Consider the following 12,785-nt stretch of genomic DNA (forward strand, 5'->3'; position numbering starts at 1 on the left):
GTCCTGATTATTTGCTGTATGATTCCTTTTGCTCTTTAAAGGTAGTACTTGTGCATATTTCTGCTCTAATATTCCCTGTCAGAGACAGTAATTTAGAATTTCCTCTTTTTGATCTTCTCTGGAAAATGTGGTAGAGAAATCTTCTTAAAATCTCTCTACCACATTTTGTCAAATTCATCTGTTGCCTGTATTGTTCTCTCAACTCCCCTAATCACACTTGGAACTCTTTGACTTCCTTTCTTTGAAACTTTCTTCGGTCCAACTTTCCTAGAGTGAGGTAATTTTTCTTGGTGATTTCAGTGTTCACAACTTCATCCTTCTGTTTTCTAGTCACAGACCCAGCTGTCAAGACACCAAGACTTTTTCATTATTAATAACCTCACACAGATTGCTCATTTACCTACAGAATACCAGACAATCCTAACCACACAGCCAATAATTTCGATCTTTTCTGACAAACAACCCTTCCAAGTATGTTGTCGAGGTTAGTGGTCCTCTAAGCATCCCAGATCACAACTTGGAGATGGGGCTGGAGAGCTGGCAGCACCTCATATATGACTGCTGGCTCTATGAAGACCTACATGGTGTTTTATTCACCAGGATTCACTACTTACCGCAGGGACAAGAACATCACCTCCTAGACACGAAGGAGGAGTATCAAGCCTTCTCGGATTACACGCAAGCACTGTTCGCGAGGAGAAGAAACCAAATCACCATAACCCACTACCACTATAACCAAAGAACATTTGTTCTTCAGCTCGCTTGGACTGGGTCACCAGAAATGACCTATCCCCAAGAATTAGAAAACTCAGGAAACAAACCATGGCAAAGTAGACTAACATGGATGGGAGTCATGTCCCATGAATAACAAATGGAGATGACTGTCAAACTTAGACACCCCACCAGCTGGGTCTATGTGAACAAGACACATTCCTGAAAACTGGAAGGCTTGGGAAATAAAGCAAAAAACCACACCCGGGATCCCATCCATGACTAACATGGATGGGATCCCGGTCCCACGGATGACAACTCGGACATGACACCAGATTGGTCACCACCAGCAGGGTCTATGTATGGTTTTCCTGCAGATGCCTGTTGGCGATCGCACCGGGCTCCCTTGCCTGGTGCCTTTCCATCCCCTGTGCCAGTGGGAGGATGATCCCCTCCCCTCCCTCCGGCACCCCCTATTTTCTCCTGGTGAGGCATGGGCCTGCCTTACTGACTTCTGTGGTTGCCTATACTATCATCCCCATATTTCTACCTTAACCCCCCCCCAGCCTTTAGTCTCTCACCCACTATCTTTATGCCAGCAAATGCCCCACACACAAAAACTTATGTCCAAATTACGGTTCGCCTATATTTTTGGCCTTTATTATGCAAGCGATATCTCCCCCCCTCACGTAACGATCATCAAAACGGATGATGATGGATACATGTATCGCATATGTATGGATCTGTCTGTATATACGTGCATATAAAAGAGCGTGCGCGTGTTTTTTTTTTTTTTTTTTTTTTCATGTCCTAGCCACTGAAATCTCAGGAAATTAGGTGGCAGGACCTGCCAGAATGAAACTAAAACTACTGGGTCCCTGGTCTGCCTCCACGGGACAAAGGTGGGGCAACGTTGGGCCTCAGAAGGGGTCCAGCGGCTAAACAACCAGATGATCAATGGTACATGACACTACACATTATACAATATCCATACACTTTTAAATCTCTGTCATTTCCAGCGAACTGGTACACCCACAATGAAAACTATGCAGAGATTGGGGAATCCCCTGGTGCCGTCTGACACTAAATACACCTTACACCTAGCCGACTGGGCTAGCCGGGTGGGTAAAGTGCGTGCTTGGCAACCCAAAGGTCGTGGGTTCGATTCCTGCCTCGGGCTTGGATCAAAGTACTGCAAAAACCTTGGGAGGTGCATTATGGCCACAGAAACCTATGCGCCAACAACTACCAAGAAAAAAAAAAAAAAAACACCTTACACCTAGCTTTGCGTTATTCGATGCTTATCAAGGGAAAACTGTTCCAATTGAAATCTGTCATTTACTTTTTGTTTTAAAATTAAAATACCAATTTTTTATTGCACTTCCATAGCACGCTTCTTTGTACTAAGTAACTCTCCTTTTGGTGACAAAAAAGTTTGCTAAATAGTTAGTTAATAATTCTATAAATGTCATTTATAAATTTTGCAATGGGAAATATTTTTTAACAATTTTCAAATCTGGAATTGTCCTGGCAAGGAGGTACTCAGAGCCAGTGTTAAGGTGGCAGTAGTGGGGAGGCGCCTGTGCAGAGTCTTGCACGGCAGAAGTGACTGGCAGGAAGTGACCCCAAAAGCCTTAATCGCTTCTCCAGGAAGAAGTCAGAGTTGCTTCTCCCACCCTTGTCATTCACAACAACTGGAAAGACTCAAATAGACAATGTTTTTGTTAGTTGATCAGTTTTAGGCCAAGCCTAGAAAACTACTAGAAACTTTTTTTTCAGCTACCATAAAGCTCTCTATTTGAGATACTACACTAACGACCATTTGTGACTACGGACCCTTCATACTGTATGCCTGGCACTTAGTAGTTTACTGATTTATTTACTTATTTTACTCATATTTTACCAATTTTTTTATATACTTGAATAATAAATTTATGCTTAATAAACTGTGTTAATATACTAAATTTGTTGTTCTTATTCCAAAAACTTTACTACTAAAGTAACAATATCAGGAAAAAAAAAAAATTTTAGAGTACTTTTCATATCCTTTTAATTTTCAATTTTTCCTGATAGCAAAGAATGAGTACCGGCACCTATTTTTTTACAAAAAAAAAGCTCTGTATATATTCATATGAAATATACAATTTATTTTTACTCTTATGCTGATTTTTGTTTTTGACATGTATTTATATATATGCACTTTTGATGAGATAAATTTTTTAGAGGTTACCAATCTCATCTTTTTTGAATTGTAACATTTTCATGGTGCACTATAACCTTGCTGCTTTTGTGCCACAAAAAATCAAATCAAATCAAACCCTTGGGGACTCCACTAATAACATTATTGGAATCCCCCAGGGTTCCATCAGAAGGATATCAGAGAACAGTCCTGATGCAAAAAATGCACCTGGCCTTGATGGTATTTCTCCACTTGTTCTCAAAACCTATGCTCTTCAGCTTACTCCTGTTCTGTATGACCTTTTTACACTTTCTTATTCCACAGGTGTTTTTCCTTCTTGGAAATGTGCTCACATCTGGCCAGTTCCTGAAAAGGGTGACAACTTCCTCATAAACTATCTAGAAACCTTCCATCTGATCAATGATTGCCACTATGGATTCTGTCAATGTTCTTCACTGGTGACCCCTCGACATGGGCACCTGTATCATCACTGGGACTATCGCCCATATCTTGGTTCCAGGGTTACATCATTGGAATACTGCGTATGCAGCCATGCACCTCAGGAAGGGAGATCCTGGTGGTTAAGGGTCCCAGCCTTAATACCACACTTTGGCCTCTGCTTCGCTAAGACAGGAGGTTCTGGCCCAGCCTGATTGGGATCAATCGGCGGGGGGGTTCTTACTACTAGGGTCAACTGCTTTCCAGTAAGTCTCCCTCCCTTTGGTGCTGGGATGGGATCAAGACTTATTGGAAACATGGGTATAGGGTCCCATTCGTGTATGCAGTGCCTGCTAGTTTACGAGTGGGCACCCCCTTGTAGGATTCCATGGTGGATGAGGTACTTAGGACACGGAAATTTTTATTTCACTCGTATGAGTAATTGGCCCTGAGTGCCAAGCGATTTATAGTGCGAATTTTTAGTGTTTCCTAGGGCGAGTACTAGCTTTTTTCATAAACTCTCCTATGTTCGCCCCTCGACGTGGGCACCTGTACGTGGTGAGGGGACCTCCCAGTGACGCTTCTGGAATTCCAGACTAGCATCACTGGCATCCAACGCCCACAGCCCAGGTTCCAGGCTTACATCAATGGAATCCGGCGTGTTTGCCGTGCGCTGCGACCCGTGGAAATTCGGAAAGGGGGATCCTGGTGGTTGAGGGGCCCAGCTTCAATACACCACTTTGGCCCCTGCTTCGACAAGACGGGTGGTCCTGGAAGGCCTGGCTAGGATCAATCGGCTAGTAGGCTTGCCTGCGAGGGTCAACTGTGTCAATGCCACGCCCCTACCCTCATGGTCCGAGGGACAGGATTCAGGCTGGCGGCGGTGCGGGTATAGTGTCTGGGTAGCCCTGGCGTCCCACTCCCGAGCGCATTTATTGCATGCCGGGTAGTGGGCGTCCCTTTGGGCTCCGTGGTGGGTGGGGAGCCCGGGCACTGAACAATTTAAAAATCTTCATGAATCCTGATAAACATATTCCTTCAGGGGCCCCAACCCAGTCCCTATCTGAAAATAATGACGGAGAGGCAGATAGCATTATTGCTACAAAGAGGCAGCGAACCGAACTACCATCAGGGCCTGTCCCAAGGTTCTTAATAATGCATTCCACCAACGAAACACCGATTGGTAAAATGTCGCCCTTTTTTATACAAAAAGGGTTGGATGGGTTAGCAGGTACACCCAAGTCAGTTAAGAGGCTCCGTTCTGGGGACCTCTTGATTGAAACAAAAAATGACAGGCAGTCTGAACATCTACTCCGAGTAACATCAATCGGAGGTATACCCATAATAGTGACACCACACAGAACACTAAATTCATCGAGAGGTGTCATTTCGGAGTGGGACCTTCTCGACGTCACCGAGGAGGAAATCTGCTCCGAATTAAAACCACAGGGAGTTACTGCCGTCAAGAGAATCACTGGGCGAAGGGATGGAAAAATAGTTAAAACCAGGAGTGTTATCCTGACTTTTAACTCTCCCAAACCTCCTGATGAGATTAAAGCTGGATACATCAACTGTTCAGTGCGTCCATACATTCCGAACCCTTTACGGTGTTTTAAATGTCAGAAGTATGGACATTCTCAAATGGCCTGCCGTGGAGTCCTTGCATGCGCCCGGTGCGGTGCAAAGGACCACGAAGCAACAGCATGTTCAGCCACTAAACCCACCTGCATTAACTGTGAGGGAGAACATCCGGCCTATTCAAGGGCATGCCAGAGGTGGAAAGAAGAAAAAGAAATTCAACGGCTGAAGGCAGAGCTAAACATATCGTACCAGGAGGCAAGAAAAGCAGTGAAACCTCTTAACATCAAAAAACCTACCTACGCCCAGAAGGTAGCAGGGAGGTGTTCGATTGCGACTCAGACGGACATGTCCGTCCCTCCAAAAGAATCATTTACTCCCATTGCACGTTATCTTTTAAGCTCCCCAAAACCTGCACAGAAGGACCAATCAGCTGCCACTCCTATATCGGTACCTCCAAATGCTCCACAAGTAACAAAAGCAAAAGAAAAGAATAAGAAAGGGGAAGTAACACCTAGTACCCAGGAAAACATGGATGTCGAGCAGAAGGAGGTACATGATGAGTCAGTTTTGGAACTCTTCGCAGAGGAAGAAATAGACACAGGACAGCGTCCATACTTCCCCAGGAAAGATAAATCCAGGACTGACAAAATTAAGCCCTCAGCACCTCGGAAGCCGCCTGATGGACCCACCAAGTCCAAATAATGGCTAAATTCCTACAGTGGAATTGTCGTGGATTCCGGCAAAATACTGACGACATCAAGGCACTCCTGCAAAAGCACAAAACAGTTTGCTTTTGCATACAGGAGACTTATTTAAAGGCAAATGATGACCCCACCATGCATAACATTACCATCATTCGTAAGGATAGAATTGTGGATGGTCCTGCCCACGGAGGAGTCGCAATCCTCGTCGGCAACCAGATCCCATTTCAGCCTTTGCAGCTTACAACTAGCATTGAAGCTGTAGCAATTCGCCTTACAGTGGGGGTTCTTATTAACTGTCTGCTCTGTTTATTTGCCACCTGGGATTGACATCCCCCAGAAAGACCTTGATGATCTTATCATGCAATTGCCTTCCCCTTGTTTAATTCGTGGGGATTTCAATGGACATAACACTCTGTGGGGTAGTGCTGACATCAATGGAAGGGGACGAGTCATAGAGCATATGCTCACTGACAATGATCTCTCCCTCCTAAATGTGGGAACAAACACCTTCTTCCACATGCCTACCCGTACATTCTCTGCCATTGATCTTTCTATCTGCTCCCCTTCTCTCCTTCCTTCACTTACTTGGGAGGTAGAAGAAAATCCATATGGAAGCGATCACTTCCCCGTGATAACCACCCTAACTAGTGGAAGATAGTGTCTGCCATTTAGTTTACCGCGATGGAAGATTGATCAGGCTGACTGGAATGCCTTTCAACATCTGGCAAACCTTGATATCCGTACAGTCAGTCAGGAGCCAATCAATGAAGCAGTCATTCATGTCACAGAAACGATTGTCCAAGCAGCTGCAATTGCAATCCCAAAATCATCCAGCCGGTTCCCACTATTCCAGAAACCTTGGTGGAATTCAGAATGCACGGCAGCAAAAAAAGCGCAAAACAAAGCCTGGGGGATATTCCGCCGATATCCCACCACTGAAAATTTAATATCATTCAAACGTGCAAAAGCACGCTATGTACGACGTCAGAGCCAAAGGAAATCTTGGATTCGTTTTACAACTTCTATAACTCAGGCTGCTAGCTCCAAAGTAGTCTGGGATAAGATCCGGAAAATGAAGGGAAAATATCCACCATGCCCTTCAGTGATCCTCGAGCACAACGGATGTCCAATTGCAGATCGAACTGCAGTTGCAAATAGTCTAGGGGAAACATTTGCAAAATCTCTGCAATAACATCTTTTCCCGCAGAGTTTTTGGCCCTGAAAAAGAAAGTTGAGAAAAACCCACCAAACTTCTCTTCAAAAGGGCTTGAAGTGTATAACAAGCCCTTTTTACAGGAAGAGTTAAATGCAGCACTCTTTCTCACGCATACAAGTGCTGTGGGGCCCGATGACATTCACTACGAAATGATAAAACACCTCTCACCACAATCTAAGGATCACCTTTTAATTCTGTTTAACAGAATTTTAATTCAGAAACAATTTCCGGATTCCTGGCAAAGGGCTATCGTCCTTGCTTTCCCAAAACCAGGAAAAGATCCTAGCAATCCAAGTAACTATCGTCCTATTGCTGTGACAAGCTGTTTGTGCAAAGTCCTGGAAAGAATGGTTAATGCACGCCTCGTATGGTATTTAGAAACAAATGGTCTGCTTTCCAGGACACAGTGCGGCTTCCGAAGAAATAGATCCACTCTGGATCATTTAATCCGATTGGAAACGTCCATTCGTGATGCTTTTATTAAATCCGAGCATTTGGTAGCAGTTTTCTTTGATATTGAAAAAGCGTACGACACAGCCTGGCGATTTGGAATTTTAAAAGACCTCTATAACTTTGGTCTTAGAGGTAACCTTCCTGTTTTTATTAAAAACTTTCTTTCGAATCGCCAATTTCAAGTCCGTTTAGGATCCACCCTCTCTCGAGTTTTCTCTCAGGAAGAGGGAGTCCCACAAGGATCCGTTCTAAGTGTTACGCTTTTCGCAATCAAAATAAACTCTATCGCAGAACAACTTCCACCCACTGTAAACAATGCCCTCTATGTAGACGACTTTGCTATATTTTGTAATTCATGCAATATGAGGGTCATTGAAAGGCAACTGCAGAAAACCATTGACCATCTTACAGCTTGGTCTTTGGCTAATGGGTTCAGATTTTCATCACAGAAGACTGTTTGTGTACATTTCTGTCGCAAATGCAATCTTCATCCTGACCCAGAATTAAGGCTTGGGCAAAATAACATCCCAGTTGTAACAGAATTCAAATTCCTTGGACTTATTTTCGACAAAAAGCTGACATTTTTACAACACATTCGTCAGCTGAGGACAAGATGTGTCAAAGGACTTAACATCCTTCGTGCCCTTTCGTCAACTTCATGGGGTGCAGATCGTTCTACCCTTCTTCCCCTTTACCGAGCACTTGTCCGTTCCAAACTCGACTATGGGTCTCAGGTTTATGGTTCTGCTAGAGATAGTGCACTTCGGTGGTTAGATCCAATCCACCATCAAGCCATCCGGACAGCCACTGGAACATTTCGCACATCTCCTGTCCAAAGCCTTTATGTTGAAGCAAATGAACCATCTCTGTCTCTTCGACGTAAGCAGTTGTCCTTACAGTACGCCTTCAAATTAAAATCCCTGCCTGATCATCCCACGTGGCCATCCGTTTTTGAGCCGCGCTGGGAAAACCTCTACAACACCTGTCGGACTGCCAACAAACCTTTTGGTATTCGCATTCAAGGGCTGCTGAATGAGCTCAACTTGACGGTAGACAACGTTGCCCAGTCACCAAGGCAATTCTTTCCACCCTGGCATGCTTATTTTCCAACTTGCGACTTCTCCATTAAGATCTGGGAGAAGGCTACGACACCGCCATCTGTCTACCAGCAACTCTTTGCATCACATAGACAGCAGTATTCTGACTTTCTGCCAATCTATACAGATGGCTCAAAGTTAGAATGTCATGTGGGATCTGCTGTTGTGTTCCCTCACAAAACATTATCCTATAAGATCCCACAAGAAACTAGCATCTATACTGCTGAGTTGCATGCAATACAATCAGCCCTAGATCACATTAAAAATCGCGACTACCAGAGGTATATGATTTATTGTGATTCATCAAGCGCATTACAGGCTCTGGTATCGGTGAGTTTTAATCCTCATCCGATCCTGTCCAGGATCTGGCAGATTCTTTTTTCTCTCATAGAATCGGAATATGATATTCGCTTTTGCTGGATCCCAAGCCACATTGGGATCCGGGGAAATGAATCGGCTGATGCCGCTGCTAAATCAGCCATTTCCCTGGATAATCATTGTCTGTCAGTCCCCTATACAGACTACAGGCAAATAATACGTTATAAATTACTCTCCCAATGGCAAGATTCTTGGCACGGACAGGCCACAAATAAATTACATCGCATTAAGCCTGTAATTGCACAATGGCAGTCCAGTCTACGCAGGGACCGAAGAGAGGAAGTTGTTCTTGCTCGGCTCCGCATAGGTCATAGTCATCTAACGCATTCCTACTTGCTGAGGGCGGATGACCCACCTATGTGCGAGATATGTAATGTAATTTTAACTGTCAGTCACATTTTTGTAGAATGTCCTGTTTTTATTGAAGCACGACGCTTGTGTTTTACTGATTTTAATAATTTGACCGAGCCATTTACACTCAGTCAGATAATATGTGACAGAGACAATATTTTAAAAGCAGTTTTATGCTTTTACTTTTATACCTTTTTAAACATAATAATTAATTGTTGGACATGGTAGCTTTTGCTACCAAAATGTTTAATAACATTTTAAATTTGTCTTGGCGCATTATGGCCTTAGCTGCCAATGCGCCATTAAAAACCAAACCAAACCTATGTTCGCAACGTCACTGCTGAATGCTTGCAACATCACTGCTAACCTTGCTTGCAACGTTACTTATTTTTCTGATCGCTTGGTCACTGGTTGGCACCACTCCTGCCTCCATGTGGCAGGGCTGGTAACCTGGGAGAAGGAAGCCCCTCTCCCAGGGCTAAAAGGAGCAACAATGGATTGCGACGAATATCCACCACTAGAGCCAACACGCTCTCAACATATTGACACCTGTAGAAGGAAACATCTGAGTCTCCCAAAAAGAATGAGAACAGATTCTAATAAATCAGAACCACCAGCTTTTCTGATAATACATTCATTATCAACTCAACCAGTAAGCAAATTGCTCCCTTTGTCATTCAAAGATGTCTTGAAAATTCGGCAGGACCACCAAAAATGGTAAAACGACTCCAGTCAGGAGATCTATTAATTGGAACCACACAGGCAAGACAAGGCAAGACATTCTAAACTGTTATTGAAAGTACTATAAGCGGAATCCTAATCAAGGTCATGCAGCATAATACACTGAATTCCTCAAAAGCAGTGATAAGTAAGTGGGATTTATTGAACGTCACTGAAGAGGAGATAGTTACGGAATTACAGGAACAAAAAGTAACACAAGCAAGGCGAATTATGATCCGAAAGGACGATAAACTAGTTCCAACACGAAATATCATATTGACTTGCAGTACACCAGATTTACCAAACTCAGTGAAAGCAGGCTATCTACACTGCCCAGTCCATGCGTACATTCCAAATCCCTTAAGATGTTTCAAATGCCAAAAATTCGGTCATTCTCAAACAACATGCAGAGGTGAAATTACATGTCCTAATTGTGGTTTGAAAAATCATTCTCAAACAGATTGTACTGCAAAATCTCCAGAGTGCCCAAATTGTAAGAGGGATAACCCAGCTTATTCAAAATCATGTGATCTGTGGAAAATGGAAAAAAAAGATACAGAAGTTTAAGATCAAAAACAAAGTATCATATCACGAAGGCAAGTCAAGGCCAAAACACGGCTCTGCTACTGCTACCCAAAACTGTCAAGCTGTTGCAATCCAAACAGAGGTGTCAATCCCACCTAACATGCCCATTGCAGAATGGGCATGATCTGTACTATTGACAAATCAGCCCACTAACAAATCTGTTTCAATTGAAGAAAAAAAAAATACCCCACTCTCAGTTCCATCTAAAATTACATCAATCGATAAAGTACAAAGGAAACCACAAAGACAATGTGCCACTGAATTGCAATAACCAAATTCAAGCAGCATGGACAGCGAAGCTGTAAATGCACAAGAAGAAACAGTCCATCTTCATGCAGAAGATGATATGGAGACTGGATGTTCACTTACTGGAACCAATGATGTAGAAGGGAGTACAGAATATGGATGCCTTTTTTTCCCAGAAAGGATAAGACTAAACATGATCATCAAAAGCAAACTGCTCCCTCTTACAAGAAACAGACAGAATCATCTTCCCTCTCTAAAACCAAATAATGAAGCACATTGTACAATGGAATTGCAGAGATTTATGCAGTAATACTGATGATATCTATGATTTGATCTCATGATATAATCCTGTAGCCATTTACTTGCAAGAGACTCACTTAAATCTACAGGTAACTTATTCGATTAAACATTATACAGCCTATAGAAAAGATAATTTCTTCAAGCCATGCACACGGAGGCATTGCAATTCTAGTGGATTGTAAATTTTCAGCAAGAAACATACCGCTTCAGACCCACTTAGAAGCTGTTGCAATTTGTGTAGCAGTGGGACAAACAATAACTCTAATCTCATTATACCTTCCACCTAACAATATTTACATGTTGAAAGAATTAGAAGATCTTGTAAAACAAATACCATCTCCTATTTGTCTTCTTGGTGACTTAAATGCACATCATCCACTATGGGGATCTGCTCACATGGATAATAGAGAGCACTCGAGAGAAAAGCTCATAGACCAACTGAACCTAACGTTCCTGAACACTGGTCATAACCCGTACACTCATCTCTCCACGGGATCTATGTCAGCAGTTGACTTATCTATTTGTTCTCCCGAGTTACTTCCTATTATAGATTGGACAGTTTTAAATGATCTGCAACAGTGATCATTTCCCAATTATATGCAGCATTCAAACAATGCAGATACCTTGCCCTGATCATTGGGTATTATGGAAATTCTCCAAAGCAGATTGAGAAAAGTATTCTGTCTTCATTTCCTTTGATAGCCAATTGGTACGACTCGGATCCATTGATAATGTCACTGAGCACATTACTAAATAAATACTAGCAGCAGCTTCTGAATCAATACCACAGTTTTCTGCTTTCAAACACAGAAACCTTAAACACTGGTGGAATGACGCTTGTACTATAGCAAAAAAGGAAAAAAATAAAGCCTGGAACCTGTTCTGTAAGTTTCCAACCACCAGCAACCTAATTCAGTTTAAAAGGCTTAAGGCAAAAGCACAACAAATTAGAAGACAAGCCAAAAATGAATCATGGATACAGTTTTCCTCCTGTGTCAAAAAGACACTAGCAGTAAAATTATTTGGAAAAAAATTTGACAACTAAATGGCAAATAGATGACTTTCATCAACCGGTGAAATACCACCACTTTGCTTATTGGAGGCTTGAAGTGGTGAAACCCATGTTTAGTTTCTAGAGCAAAGTTTCCGGCACCCCCCCCCCCATACTTCTCCTTCGACCCATGCATGGTACTAAGTACTATAGGTTTTGATACCTTTCGTGTTTGGGGTTTTCATAAAAGAAATATATATATTTACCAGTTTCTGCTCCAATTTTAACCAAAAACGGACAAGAAATATCTTCACCACAAGAAATAGCTAACGCACTTGCAGTAACTTTCTCTGAAACATCTGCCACTATAGCTTATGTTGCTTCCTTTCTACAAATCAACGCCATAAACAGAAAAATATAAGATAAACTTCCAAACTACCCAGTCTCTAGCCTACAATCAACCTTTTCGTCTTTTTGAACTCCAAACAGCATTAAAAAGATCAGCTAATAGTGTTGCTGGAGCTGATAGAATCTTTTACGTAATGCTGAAACATCTAAACAATATATCTTTGAATTTGCTAATAACGTTCTTTAATCGGATCTTTCTTGAAGGTACCTGGCATCACTCCATTATTTTAGCCTCCCCCAAACCAGGAAAGGATTGATCACTCCGACAAAATTACCGACCAATATCCCTCACTAGTGGTCTAGATAAAACTCTAGAAAGGATGATACACAGACGACTCAGCTGAGTTTTTGAAACTCAAAAGCTGCTAAACAACAATTAGTTTGGATTCCAACAAAATAGAGCCACTTTGGATCTCGTGGTGAAAGC

At 42.5% G+C, this 12,785-nt stretch overlaps 1 protein-coding gene across 2 annotated transcripts in view; it reads left to right on the forward strand.

Annotated features, from left to right (window-relative positions):
- Window positions 1-12,785, forward strand: part of CycC (cyclin C) — a 226,468-nt gene that overhangs the window by 153,700 nt on the left and 59,983 nt on the right. The gene's annotated exons all lie outside the window — the stretch shown is intronic.

This window comes from Mastigoproctus giganteus, chromosome 1 (assembly GCF_048544385.1).
Source record: "Mastigoproctus giganteus isolate SK-2022 chromosome 1, ASM4854438v1, whole genome shotgun sequence".
Lineage (NCBI taxonomy): Eukaryota > Metazoa > Arthropoda > Arachnida > Uropygi > Thelyphonidae > Mastigoproctus > Mastigoproctus giganteus.